General features: G+C 38.6%; 2 pseudogenes; one reads left to right on the forward strand and one right to left on the reverse strand.

The window, feature by feature from the left end:
- Positions 1-6,582: 6,582 nt before the first annotated feature.
- Positions 6,583-7,557, reverse strand: LOC116898171 (annotated as a pseudogene).
- Positions 7,558-7,792: 235 nt separating this feature from the next.
- LOC116898172 lies at positions 7,793-8,002 on the forward strand (annotated as a pseudogene).
- The last annotated feature ends 7,533 nt before the right edge of the window (positions 8,003-15,535 follow it).

Here is a 15,535-nt window from a genome sequence, read left to right on the forward strand (position 1 = left end):
GAAACAAACAAACAAACAAAAACTCCTAACCCAAAACATCCAAGAGATTCAGGACACAATCAAAAGACCAAATGTAAGGATAACCAGAAAAGAGGAGAATGAAGATTCTCAGCTCAAAAGACCAGAAAATGTCTTCAACAATAAGAAAACTTCCCCAGCCGAAAGAAAGAGATGGCCATAAAAGTACAAGAAGCATATAGAATACCAAATGAATGGGGTTAGAAAAGGAAATCCTCTAGTCATACAGTAGTCAAAACACTAAACACACAGAACAAAGAAAGAATATTAAATGCTGCAAGGGAAAAGTACCAAGTAACATACAAAGGTAGATGTATCAGAACCACACCAGACTTCTCAACAGGGACTATGAAAGCCAGAAGAGCCTGGTCACAAGTCTTCTTCTAAGAGAACAAAAATGCCAGCCTATGCTACTAGACCCAGCAAAACTCTCAATCAACCTAGATAGAGAAACCAAAATACCCCAGGGCAAAACACAATTCAACCAGTACAGAGGATCCTAGAACTCCAAATACCTACAAAAGAAAAACAAGATATAAAGCATCTCACAACAAAGCCTAAAGAAGAGAACCACAAGCACATAAAGTAACCTACAAAAACAAATCTAACAGGAACCAAGAGTCATCTGTCTTTAATATTTCTCAGTATTAGTGGACTCAACTCACCTATAAAAAGAAATAAGATAATAGACTTGATACACAAACATGAGCCAGCATTTTGTTGATTGCAAGAAACATATCTCAATAGCAAAGACAGTCACTATCTCAGATTAAAATGATGGAAAAAGGTCTTCCAAGTAAATGGTCCCAAGAAACAAGATGGAATTGTCATCCTAATGTCCAATAAAAATAGTCTTTCAACCAAAAGTTATCAAGAATTTTGAGGAACGACACTTCATATTCATAAAAGAGAAAATCCCCCAGGAGAAAGTCTCAATTCTAAACATCTGTGCCCCAAATGCAAGGCCATACACGTTCAGAAAAGAAACTTTACTAAAACTCAGAACATGCATAAATCCCACACAATAATAGTGGGAGACTTCAACACTACATCCTCACCATATGAACAGGTCATCAAAACTGAAACTAAACAAAGACACGGTGAAACAAATAGAGGTTATGTACTAAATGGATCTAACAGGTATCTGCAATACATTTCACCCTAAGACTAAAGAATACACCTTCTTTTCAGCACCTCAAGGTACCTTCTCCAATATCGACCATATAATTGGTCACTAAACAAACTTTAACAGATACAGGAAGATTGAATGCATCCCATCAGACTTCTGTGGCCTAAGGCTGGTCTTCAATAACAGCAAAAGCAACAAAAAGTCCACACACACAAGGAAACTGAACACCTCTGTACTCAATGATAATTTGGTCAATAATGGAATAAAGAAGAAATTAAAGACTTCCTGGAATTTAATGAAAATGTTAACATATCATAGCCAAACTTATGGGAGACAATGACTGCAGTAGCCAAGAAAAAAATTTCATAGCACTAAATGCACTGGTAAAGAAACTGGAGAGATCATACACTAGCAACTAGGAAGCACACCTAGAGCTCTAGAACAAAAAGAAACAACCTCCCCCAAGAGGAGTAGATGGCAGGAAATGGTCAAACTCAGGGTTGAAATCAGCCAAATAGAAACAAAGAGAACAATACAAAGAATCAGCAAAACCAAAAGCTGTTTCATTGACTCAACAAGATAGATAAACCACTAGCCAAACTAGCTAAAGGGCTCAGAAGCAGCATCCAAGTTAACAAAATCAGAAATGAAAAGGGAGACATAACAGAAATGGACGAAATTCAAAAAAAAAAAATCATGAGATCCTACTATAGAAGCCTATACTAAACAAAACTGGAAAATCTGCATGAAATGGATGGTATTCTAGATAGATACCTCATACCAAAGTTAAATTATGAACAGGTAAGCTTTCTAAACTGGGCCATATCCCATAAAGAAATAGAAGAAATCATGAAAAAGCTCCCAACCAAAAAAATCCCAGAGCCAGGATGGATTTAGTTAAGAATTCTACCAGACCTATAAAGAAGACCTGATATGAATATTCCTCAAACTAATCCATAAAATAGAAACAGTAGGAACATTACCTAATTCATTCTACAAAGCCACAATTACTTTGATACCTAAACCGAGGACCCTACCAAAGAGAGAACTTAAGACCATTCTTGCTTATGAATATCAAAGCAAAAGTACTCAATAAAATCTTTGCAAAACAAACCTTAGAACACATCAGTATCGTCATTTACCACAATGAAGTAGGCTTCACACCAGGTATGCAAGTTTGGTTCAATATATGAAAATTTATTAGTGTAATCCACTATATAAACAAATTCAAAGAAAAATATCTCCTTAGATGCAGAAAACACATTGACACAATACAACACCCCTTCATGTTAAAAGTATTGGAGAGATCAGAAACTCAAGGACAATACATAAACATAATCAAAGCAATTTACAGCAAACCAACAGCCAATATCAAATTAAATGGAGAGATATTTGAAGCAATTCCACTAAAATCGGGGACAAGACATGGATGCCAACAATCCCTGTATCTATTCAATATAATACTCAAATGGCTAGCTAGAATAATAAGAGAACAAAAAGTTATCAAGGGGATACAAATGGGAAAAGAAGAAATAAAGGTATCACTATTTGCAGAAGATACGATAGTATACCTAAGCAGGTCCAAAAATTCTACCAGAGAACTTCTCCAGCTGATAACTTCAGCAAAGTGGCCCAATATAAAATTAAATCAAATATATTAGCAGCCTTCCTTTATACAAATAATAAACAGGCTGAGAAAGAAATTAAGGAAACAACTCTCTTCATAATATCCCGAAGTAATATAAAATACCTTGGGATAACTCTAAGCGAACAAGTGAAAAATCTATATGGCAATAACTTCAAGTCTCTCAAGAAAAATATCTAGAAAATCTCAGAAAATGGAGAGCCCTTCCATGCTCATGGATTGGCAGAATTAACATAGTAAAAATGGCCATCCAACCAAAGGCAATCTACAGATTCAATATAATACTCATCACAACACAACTCTTCAAAGACATGGAAGAAGGAATTCTCAAATTCATCTGGAAAGGTAAAATCAGTGGTTAAGAGCACTGACTACTCTTCCAGAGGTGGCTCACAACCATCTGTAATGAGATCTGTGGACTCTTCTGGTGTGTTTGAAGACAGTTGCAATGTACTCATATATAATAAATAAACCTTAAAAAAAAAAAGTATGGCTGGGCAAAACGCCGTTTTTGACCTCAAGCTCTACTACAGAGCAATAGTGATAAAAACTGCATGGTATTGGTACAGAGACATACAAATAGATCAACAGATCTGAAACTCTGACCCTAATGTTTCTTTTTCTTACACATTGCCCCTGGAATTGTACAGTTAATAGTGCTTTGTGTGTATTTGTCTTCTGAGCTACTATTATGGCCATCACATTATGAAATGCCTAATCAAAATACATTTTAAATATATGTAGAAGGAAAATAGAATATATTACTACACTTATGAAATATAATTTACAATCATTTTAGACCCTTTACATCTCAGAGTTCTTTAATATCCACTATTTCTTTCTAGCTGTTTTTCACTGTTAACCTTTCCTCCTCTTTTAATATCTCCCTTCTACTCCTCTTCATAGAAATAGGTGAAGAGGGGATGGAAGATAGGGGAAAAGGGGGTAACATCTGAAATGTAAATACATAAAATATCCAATAAAAATGAATAAAACATAATACCAGGACCAATTAATTTTAATTACCTTGGTGCTTTCTTCACAATTTCGATTATCTATATTTAACATTGCCTGAGTTTTCTTTTATAGAAAAATTCACCCAAAAGAATACCTAATGCTGCTAACATTAGTACCACACCTGAGGAAAGCAGCAAGGTGATTTTGATTCTTTTGGGGGTTTTGATGACATTTTAGACTATGTCAACAATTTAATTTGTCTCCAGCTCACCTCTCCCATTTTAAGTGATTTCCATATTTTAAAATGTATTATTTTCTTCTTATAACTTAGTATAAACTTTGTAAAAATATTAAGAAGTTTTTATAAGAGTTTTATGTTTCCTTGTTAAAATGTGTGTGTGTTGTATGTATAGTAAGTCTCATTAAGCTAAAAACTACTTTCCATACACTATGTATTAAAATACCACAAATAAATTTGTAAAATAAATTTGCTGCTAAGTGAAGAAAATGAACTAATTATTTCTCCATTCCCTTCTCTAATTCTCATTATTACACTTATCATTTAACAACACTGTGTTTTAATACAGTGATTTGTCTTTTCTTTTCCAATTCTTTAGTAAAATATGAAGTACAGAAGATGAAGGTTATCTTATTAAAAATGTCATCACCTTGCATAGAGAAAAGCTTTGTTCAACAAACAGTTTATTTTTAGTTACTGGACAAACAAAAAATAGATCTTGATATTGTTTTATATTTTCTAACTACTTCATATGGTCTACTAATACTATCCAAGAAATACAGAAAAATATCAATGAAAGAAATATTATTAAGAAGGAATGCATTAGTTCTAACTGGGAACTGGGAGAGAAGACTCCAAGAGCAAGCTGTTAACTCTAGGTTGGGCTTTTTCTGCTGATATCATTGGTAATACCTCAAAGGATAGAGTCAGCTTATTAAATTTTTTCAGGCAGTTACAAAGAAAAAAAATCTGATGTTTTTAGCTTGGAGAACTGACAAATTAATTCATTCTATTAATGCTCTTTATTTCTTATCCAGTCAATATAGCGGTTGGACCTTCTCAATTCCTTTTACTTTGTAGAGATAAATCTTATGAAGTAATGTGAAAGGCATGAAGTTCTTCAGGTAATGTCCCTCAAAGTTGGAAGAAGTTAAGAAAAAAGGCAAAGGGTGGGTATGGAAGCCAATGTCTTTAATCCTAGTACCCAGGAAGCAGTGCCAGGTGGACCTTGGGACTGGAGGGGTTTACACAGTAAGATGTAAAATGGTCAGGGCTGTGTAGTGAAACCGTGTCACTAAAATTTCACATATAAATTGATGGCTCATTTATAGAAAACACTGTAACATTGTTGCACTATAACATGAATTTTCTGGAATAAAATCTGGCTAAAGCATGCCTGCATTCATTTTCTTCTTATTATTAAAGATGATAGGAGTAAAGATTTTACCTCTTTTTCATATTTTATATGAGGTTTCTAATCTATCTCCTGAAATGTGGCTGTGAAAGGATTCTAACATCACTGTATAATTTGAGAAGAGCTCTATGAACATTTGTGACAAATGAATCTTTTATTTAATTGAAAGTGATTCATTTTGATAAAATGAAAGAAAACTTACAGATGATACTTAATCACTATTGTCATGTACAGAGCTAAGCCGTCAGCAGAGTGCTATGGCGTCTTCATCAGTCGGCTCAGCTAAAAGGGCAGAACATCTATTAACCCAGTCACGTGACTCCACACCCCAGCTCACTTCCTAGGTCCATTCACTCTGTTTCTTGTTCTGGGTGGAATCTTGTATTTAAAGTGACTTCAATATTTTTGAATATTTGGTATTACTATGTCATTTTTATTTCTACTTTTTGAAAAATGAACACATAAATATTTTGATATTTAGGAATCAGTTTATCAATTGAAGTTACCTAATTTTCACTATTAAGTTTAATGAAATTGTTACTAAATTAATCATCACATGGTTATTTGAGAGATGTTATATAGCCCCCTTTTTCTTTTTTGCTTCTTTTTTAGTATGCAAATTTCCTTTAGTCTTTAATATGTGCCACTGGTAAGACTGTATGTATAACAAAGAATTGTCTTAAATTTATTATCAGCAAATGCTTGATTTGTGACCTGTTCATATATCTCACGCTCGGCTCCCCTGTTTCCCTTTGTGGGAACACGACTAAACTAGAGACTTTCCTTTCAGGACTTACAACTCTGTTTCGTTACAGTGTGCAAACAAATTCACTTTATTTACTTATTTGTGCGCATATGAGGTCAGAAAACAATTCTCAATGGCTCTCTGTCTCTATCTCTCTGAAGCCAGGTCTCTCAGGTCTGCCACACTGTGTACTCCAGGCTAGCCCGTCCTGAAGTTTCAAGATGGTTCTTCCATTCCTGCATCTCACCTTGAGGTACGAGTACTAGGATAAATACATGTTGCCAAACCTGGATTTGGTTTTCTTTTGTAATTTCGGTGTGTTGCCTGCATGTATGTCTGTGCAGCACCTGAAGAGGTAGGCCAGAAGAGAGTCCTCAGTTCCTTGGGACTGGAGTTACTGACAGAAGTGAGCTGCAGTGTGCGTGCTGGAAATCAAGCCCAGCTTCTCTGCAAGAGCGGCCAGCTCCCTGTCCTTTATTTCTTTATTCCTAGGTCGCTGGGACCACACTCAGGTTGTCAGGCTTGCATAGCTAACACCTTTCCCTGCTGAGCCATCTCCCCAGGCTTCACTTGTTTCTAGTACAAAAATAAAATAAAAAATGTAATTTTTTAAAATTCAGAATAAAAAATACAAAATAGTTTAAAATTCTTTTCTTCAAAGTGAAGCAGAGTCAGTCGTAGGTGCTGGGTTCTTCGGAGGCTTCCAGAACTTGCTCTGAAGGAAACCCATGGCACAAACAGGACCTCTTTGGTACTCACGGTCTCTTGAAACACATCCTCATTCACCACTTCTTCATAGCCTGCATCTGCCAACAACTGTGCCAGAAATTCATCAGTAAAGACACACAAGCTGTTTCCATCTTGTCTGACATAGAAATTTTCTCCAGGCTGGCTTCCAGCTTTAAATGTAAGCATGGCATGACCATTCAGCCCACAGTCATGGAACAAGACACTTCTGCCTGGTTTTAAGACCTTGTGCACATTTCATAAGATGAGGTGCGTCTTCTCAGGGCACACAGCTGAGAGCCCAAAGATCAATGTGACGGCATCCACAGACTCTGGTGGGACATGGTCAAGGTCATCTATAGTGAGGTTACACTGGAACACTTTGCATCTCTCTGCGCTGTTCAAAGGATGTTGCTTCCTGTAGTCAACTGCCCTTGAAGAAAAATCACAGGCATAGGCAATTATATTCAAATATTCTTCTAAAAATGGGAAGAAACAGTTCCCAACCCCATATCCAGTTTCCAATGCAGTCAATTTTTAACCTTCATAATGATCTTAGCTCCTCAAAAATCTGGTGGTGTCTGTCCTTGAAAAAAAAAATGGTACAGTTTCTTTTGTAAAAAAGGTCCCAGTTCTTCTGAGCCTCTTTTTCCGGTTTTTGCTGTTTAAAAGCTGACAGCAAAGCTTGGTCTCTTTCCAGTTTCTCTTTTTCAGTGCTAAGAACCCTGGTTTGCAGTTCTTTTCTTTGGAAAAAAGCCATCGCGGTTTCTGGAAACACATTCAATGCTGCTACTAAAGGTCCTCTGCTCTTTAACCATTTGAAAAACCAGTGCTGAGAATGCAGACGCAGGGGTTTCTCTGATGCAGTTTTACTAGGTGACTTTCCAGTTTCAATGGCATACAATGCAATCAGTCAAGCCCCGGAATCAAAGATCAAATGTTCTAGTGGAGGTGTAAACCTCCTTAGACTAGACCAATAATTGCCGAGGACTATGGGTTGCAGTCGTTTGGGCATCCCCTTTTTTCTAAAACTGTAAAATCATGTCTTCTACCATTGGAAAATTTACTCTCTTGATGTGAAATGGAAACCAATACTTGACATAAAAACGAATAGACATCTCTGCCAGATCGCCGCCATCATGAATACGAGTCGCGTGCAGCCCACCAACCTGGCTAGGGTAACCAATGTGCTGGGCAGGACCAGTTCACAGGGACAGTGCACGCATGTGCGAGTGGAATTTATGGATGACACCAGCCGCTCTATCACCTGAAATGTCAAGGGCCCTGTTGGAGACAGTGATGTGTTCACCCTGTTGGAGTCAGAAAGAGAAGCTCGGAGGTTGCGTTGACCTTGCTGCTGGGTCCCGGATATCCACTACTTAGCCCATGGAAAGACCTGCAACTGTTAAATAAAGCGTTTTAATAAAAAAAAAAAAAAAAAGAAAAGAAAAAGAAAAAAAACAAACAGACAAAATTAAGTATCTAACAAGGAAGTATAGCGCTTGGAACATACTTATTAATTTATGCAAAGTGACTAAAATTATGGCATTAATTTTATAGGTAGGGGTTAAATAAAACCATTTATTTTATTCTTTCAAATTATTGGGAAATTTTAAATATTTTATTCATGGTTTTTATAATTATTTTGAGAACTATACATGCCTGTGTTATGGATCTTTACTGTTACTTCTCTACTCCTCCAGTGGCCCTCAAACTCCTTTTCAATTTTAAGACCCCCTTATTTAGTTGTTACAATTATGCACGCATATGCATTAACTGCACTGCACTACACTGCACTGGACTGCACTAAACTAAACTAAAACCAAGGTGCAGCCTGGTTGGTTGTGGGGTGTCCTGAGGAAGAAGTGATTGGCTGCAGTAGAAAAAATGACTTGGAGTTGATGGGAGGAGCCAAACTATTGGATCCTGGGATCATCCTCCATTTTTAAAGAAAAGGAGCCTGAGACCTTGGCCTGCAGCTGAATTCAAGCTGCACCCAAGTTCCAGGAAGAACCATATAGCTTATCTCTGGCCCCTACGCCATAGCTACTTCCTAGAAACAGTCAATCAGGATTAGCCTGGTATTTTCAGATGTAGTTTTATACCATTTGTTCATGGTTTTGCTTCAGAGCACCCACCTGTCAGCTTACAACAAGAATGGAGGAGGATGTCATCTTTCCACGCCGCCACCATATTCTCCTCCTCAGGAAGAACGTCAGCCTCCTCACCTCTGCCAGAGGCAGCTAAGCTGCACACTGCTCTGCCCCAGGTGTGTGTGGGGACAAGGGGTTGCCACAAGGACAGAAAGTCACCAAGGCTGACCCATGAACCTGAATGTGTGTCCTGCCCTTTCACACAGCCAGCACAGTTGATGATCAGGGAAATCTATCTCACCACTATTGGCCCTTTTCCACTAGTGACATTTATAATTGGAGAACTCAGAACTCCCCCTCTTCAGACAACCACAGAGATATAGTTTGACTCTTAGAGACAATTCTTTTCATGCACCAAACTACTTGGGATGACTGCCAGAAGCTCTTCCATTGATGCTGGCTTTCCCTTGACCCTCCTCAACTGAGACTTCAACCCTGTTGGCAGGTCTCAAGGTGGCCTCACAGTGGTCCACCTAACTTGTCTCTGGCCCATAGCCCAAAGTTACTCCCTAGTTATTCCCTTGCAACAGCCAATCAGGATTAATCTGATATTTCCATATTTATTTTCAAACAATTTGTAATTACTCATGGTTTTGCTTCAGAGCACTCACCCGTCTGCTTATAATAGTCATTCAATTAGATGCTTGCCAGGCTGGGAACACCCTTGTTTCTCGGCATTTTCTGTAGGACCTTGTCCTGCTTCACTCTTCCTTCCTGCCGGAATCAGAGATGGCAGGGGAGCCTAGACTCCAGCTTGAACAGAGACCCTAGTGTGATTGCATCAGAATTTGATAATGATTCCTGAATGGGCACAACAATTGATAGATGTGAACTGCTAGGTCTATGTTCTGCTCTAGATAGCTCTCTGCTAAAGATGACTTTCTATTTCAGACAAGAGCCCAGTCTTTTATTTCTCATAAGCTACTTCCTTAGGAATTACATATCAATTTAATCATTTACAGAAGATTTCCTTTTGATTATCTCACAAATCACCATTTTATGTCCTTAGCCCCTTGACTCTAAAGACAGAGCCCTATGGCCTCAGCTGTGGAGTTCTGCTGCTTGCTGGAGTTGGATCATGGCCCTATTTTTCTATTACATTAACACTAGCTTTCTGTTTTCCAATTCCTTCACTACCTATGCTTCACTGTTCTGGAACTTGCTCTATAGGTAGACCTTGTGAAAGAACCTAGCTCGAGTCTCAGGATGGCGCGCCCCAGGAAACACCGATCCCGGACGAGCCCCCAAATGAAAGGACCTAGCTCGAGTCTCAGGATGGCGAGCCCCAGGAAACACCAATCCTGGACGAGCCCCCAAATGAAGATCCCCGAAGAGAGACCCTTATTTAAGTCTCGGGAAGTTGCGGACCCCAGACACAGAGAGACCATTTTTGGATGTAATAAGCAAAGGCGAGGTTTATTATGGAGATCTATTACGGGGATCTCTGGGCCGACACATATCCCACACAGGAGACAGAGGTGTCGGCCCACAAAGCTCAAAAGTCAGGGGTTTATATAGGGAAGGCTAGGGGGTTTGGCGCGGTTACACACAACTGGCTAATTTCTGGCGCGGCTATAAGTGATTGGCTCATTCAAACATGGCAGTGAGATTACAGCACAGCAGAAGAGTACGTGCTGACTGGAGTGTACAGGATTTTAGAAGCTAGGGGCTTATCAGGGTTTGAAGGACATCTGGTCAAGGTGTGACTCTGAGTAAGCTGGGGGAGGTGCCCTTCTGCATCTTTATGGCCTGTCAGTCCTGGCTGCAGGGCGGGCCCCGCCCTGCCTGAACAGTGTTTAGCCCTGAGTCTGTGGATTTTGAAACTTACTCTTTTAGTTTTATATCTTTAAACCTTAAATCTGTATAATTTTCCTTTCACTTGAACTCTGCATAATTCTGTCTCCTGAATGCTGGGATTAATGTACCATCACTCACAGGCCCAAAGTTTTCCTCACCAGAGCTTTCTTCTAGGCTGGCCTTTAACTCATAAATCTGCTTGCCTTTGTCTTCTGGGATTATAGGTGTGTACCACCACACCTGGGTGAAACCTTCTTAACGCCACAGCCCTCCATAGATCTGTAGCCATCAGTCATGTAAAGGCAATGCCCCAAGCCCCTCCACAGGTAGAGGACATGACAGATGTCCGTTATAATGAGGTACTTAAAGGCCTAAAGGCTTATCCAATGAACTGTTCTTCCCAGAAACTCCTCCCTGCAAAAGGTATCTAATCTCAGGCCCACCCGGAGAAGTAGGGCATGGTTTTACTCATCCACCTTCTGCCATAAAAATAAATGTCTTTAAACCTCTTTAAGACATGGACTGCCTCTTTTCAGAGAAGGCCTTCACCAATAGAGCCACCATCTCATCTTCTGTAGAAGGCTTCTCTGTGCTCCCAGCTACCATCACCAAACCTGCAGCCTGCCAACATAAAGCCAAGGACTATCCCTGTGGGACCTGCAGGAGCTCCTCACTTTCCCCCTTGGCCCCAGGCTAGATCAAGTCCGTGGGCCCCCATTCCATTCTCAGCTCTTCCACAGCATTTCAGCAGCACTTGGATGCCCAAGAGTCTAAGAACCCAATGACTTCGGACTCCTTGCAGGTCCAAGGACTCCCAAGCTAGTTTCTGCTGGGTCCTGTGCCTCATACTGTGCCTTTCCACCCCTGGAGCAGTGTCCCACAACTTCCCTACAGCCAGAAACCTGCCTCACAACAGTGTGTGGCATGGGACAAGCTTGGTCAAACTTCCAGTGTCCCACCTACAGTGACCATACCCTTTAGTGGAGTGGATGCAAGATCCCCACAAGTTTAACTGGGTGGGACCCTGCCCTGAGATCACTTCTTCCTAAATCTCTTTATCTCTTTCCTTAATATCTATCTAACAAAGCTCGCTCATTAGTAAATCTGCCTCTGCTCTTTCTGGTTAGTGAAGCCCCTCATACAATGCATATCGTATCCTAACATTTTGCATAGTTGGGAAATCTTTAAAGAATTCTCATGCTGATTTATGTATTCTTGAACTCATGTTTTCAGAGTTCCTTCTCACAGCCTGAAGGGCTGTCTTGAAGGTCACAGCTACCATATTGCTGAGTATCACCAGACACACCATTGCCTCCTGAAATTGTGCTATTTCTGTTTATAAACGTGGTAAGGAGACATTTCTCAAAGTAGGATCATAAAGTAAAATGTGGATAATATTATACAAAAAGCTTTTCACCTACAGAAACCATTATTACTCAAGAAAACCAATTCCCAGCTAGCTCTGCTCCAAGGATGGGAACTGTATCATACTGTTCTATTGGTAGCCATGCCAGACCTCGAACTAAACTAAACTAAAGGATACACCTAATTTGATCAATTTAGTACTGCTTGTAATTACATTTATTTTGGGCCTGCTTAATGTTGGACAACCTATTAGGCGACGTGTTTCTGGAAAAAACTAATTCTTATTTTCTCAGAAGCCATTGATACCCAATATTTCTTTATTATTTAGTAGGATCCTAACGTTATCTAACTTTGAATGTGATTTGCTTTTTAAATTTTTTACTCAATATTTTTAAATATGACATTTAGTGACTTATGTATTAAATTTGTATATAGTATAAAATTGTGCAAAGGGTGAGGAAACTTGGAATAGTTAGCTCTAAATGGAATATCTCTATTGAATACTTCCTTTCAAAGCTCAGTGAACCCTCCAGAAGAGGAGGTAGAAAGTGTAAGAGTCAAAGGGAAAGGACAACAGCGAAACAACAGCAGCAGCAATAGCAACAGCAGCAACAACAACAACAAAAACAACAACAATAAGACCCTCTAAATTAACAAGATCCATGGACATATAAACTCACAGATTGAGGAAGCATGCACAGAACTTGCCCAGAACTGTACCAAATGAAATCCCCAAGCTTCAAGGAGAATTGGACCCATTCCTAACTTGGAAGCAACCTCTGATTTATAACTCCTTCAAATGAAATTAAGCAAACTGCTTTATAAAGTAAGCTGTATTTCCAGCAGGAAATGGCCAACGGAAAACAAAGAAAAGAACATTTTTGAAAGTTTCTTGTCTCACAGTGTCCAGTCGGGGATTTATTTATTTATTAAAATAAATATTTTATTATTTTCAATTTATTTTATTAATATCAAATTTTTCTCTATTTATGCTATACATCCTTTGTATGTATAGCATATATAGTATGGCTTGCAACTTCTGAGAGTACCATAAAACAGATCTGTTTTTCATGCCTTTTCTTCAGCAATTTTTTTTTGATTTTGTATATTTTGTTCCATTTGGATGCATTAGTTGTTGTTTCATCTTAATATAGAAGTTTCTTTGTTTTTGAATGAGAAGCAGAGAGTAGGTATATCTGGATGGGAAAGAAGATGAGCAGTAACTGGGAGGAGTAAAGAGATGGTAACTGTAATTGGGGTAGAGTATGTGAACAAAAAAAGCTCTATTTTGAGTAAAAAGAAATGGTTCTTTGTTGTAATTCTAATCTTCATTGTCAGGTCAGCAGAAGTTCAGTTCACATGAACCAGCTCAATCCACTCACGAACACTGGTCATTAATTAGCAATGGCAGATTAATCTAGAAGAAACTTGGAGGCTGTCAAGCAGCAAGAAGCTGGCAGAATACTACTGGAAGTTCCTTAGTGATTTTCTCTACATGAAGTCACAACAAATGATGATTATCAAAGCAGGCAGGGTGAACCAAATCCAAGCCACAGTGGGAGCAGAGCCCACCACCAAAGGCCAGCAAAGAGTGGCAAAATGAACCAATGCCATACACCATCATCCCCTCTTGATTGGGTATATCCATACATTTTCCAAATATCAACTGTCCTCTCAAGGGTCTTCCCTACAAACCACCACTTTCCCCTTTTCCAGGGAGCTTCCTGAGAAACACCATGTGTCTGTTCTCAGTAAAACATCCTCTCATAAGATGGTTTCCAGGCTCTAGAGTTTTCTCAGAAAATTGGACATTCCACTACCTGAGGATCCAGCTATATCTCTCTTGGGCATATACCCAAAAGGTGCTCCAACATACAACAAAGACACATGCTCAACTATGTTCATAGCAGCCTTATTTATAATAGCCAGAAGCTGGAAAGAATCCAGATGCCCTTCAACAGAGGAATGCATTAAAAAAATGTGGTATATCTACACAATGGAGTACTACTCAGCTATCAAAAACAATGACTTAGGCAAATGGAATGAACTAGAAAATATCCTGAGTGAGGTTACTCAATCACAGAAAAGCACACTTGGTATGCACTCATTGACATATGGATATTAGACAAAAAGCTCCAATTACCCAAGATGCAATTCACAGACCACAGAAAACTCAAGAAGGATGACCAATATGCAGATGCTCCTACTACTTCTTAAAAGGGGGAAAAATATCCACAGGAGGGGATATGAAAGCAAAGTTTAGAGCAACGACTCAAGGAATGACCATTCAGAGCCTGACACACATGTGGCCATATATATATATATATATATATATATATATATATATATATATATGAGCTGAAGGAACTTGCAACCCCATAAAAACAACAATGCCAACCAATCAGAGCTTCCAGGGACTAAACCACTACCGTAAGACTATACATGGACTGACCCAGGGCTCCAACTGCATATGTAGCAGAGAATAGCCTTGTTGGGGCACCAGGGGAAGCCCTTGGTCCTGCCAAAGTTGGACCCCCAGTGCAAGGGAATATGGGGGGGCAATAGGGGGATGTATAGGGGGAGAGAATGGGGCTTATGGACAGGAAACCGGGAAGGGGAGTAACGTTTGAAATATAAGTGAAGAAATAAATCTAATAAAAATTTATAAAAAAACAAGCTGGTTTCCAGAAACATCATATGATATAACTGAGTCTCCAAAGAAATCAGAAATTTCTACTTCAGCTAAAAATACTAAAAGCTATATAGAGCAACTCATCAACTGACATTAAATTAAAGAAAGAAAAACTTAAAGCAATTCTACTAAAATCTGGGACAAGCCATGGCTGTCTACTATCTTCCAATCTATTCAATATAGTACTTGAAAATCTAGCTTGAGCAATAAGAAAACTAGAGGAGATTAAGTGGCTACACATTGGAAAGGAAGAAATCAACGAATTGTTATTTGTGGATGATATAGTAGCATATGTAAGTAAGCCCTAAAATTCTACTAGAGATCTCTGACAGTTGATCAACCCCTTCAGTAAAATTGCTGGAAACAGAATTAACAGTCAAAATGTATCATTCCTTAATATTTTAATTAACAGGCCAAGAAAGAAATTAGGAAAACAAAACCATTTACAATAGCAATGACTAATGTAAACTATCTTGGTGTAACTCAAACCAAGCAAGTGAAAGACCTATATGACAATAACTTCATATCAGAGAAGAGAGAAATTGAGAAAATTATCAGAAGATGGAAAAATCTCCCATGATTTAAGGATTAACATAATAAAAATGGTTAGTTTACCGAAAGCAAAATACAGATTCAATTGCAACTACCCTCAAAATTTCAACACAATTCTTAACAGACCTTGAAGATCATTTTTCAACTTCATGTGAACACACACACACACACACACACACACACACACACACACACACACACACAAACATGATTGGCAAAACCCTCCTGAACAATAAAAGAACTTCTGGGATCTGTTTTTTTATCTGCTGCCACTGGAAGGTGCTAGTCACATTTAAAATTACTTTCACTATATTAAATAACAT

The sequence above is a fragment of the Rattus rattus genome, chromosome 4 (assembly GCF_011064425.1).
Source record: "Rattus rattus isolate New Zealand chromosome 4, Rrattus_CSIRO_v1, whole genome shotgun sequence".
In the NCBI taxonomy this organism is placed as follows: Eukaryota; Metazoa; Chordata; class Mammalia; order Rodentia; family Muridae; genus Rattus; species Rattus rattus.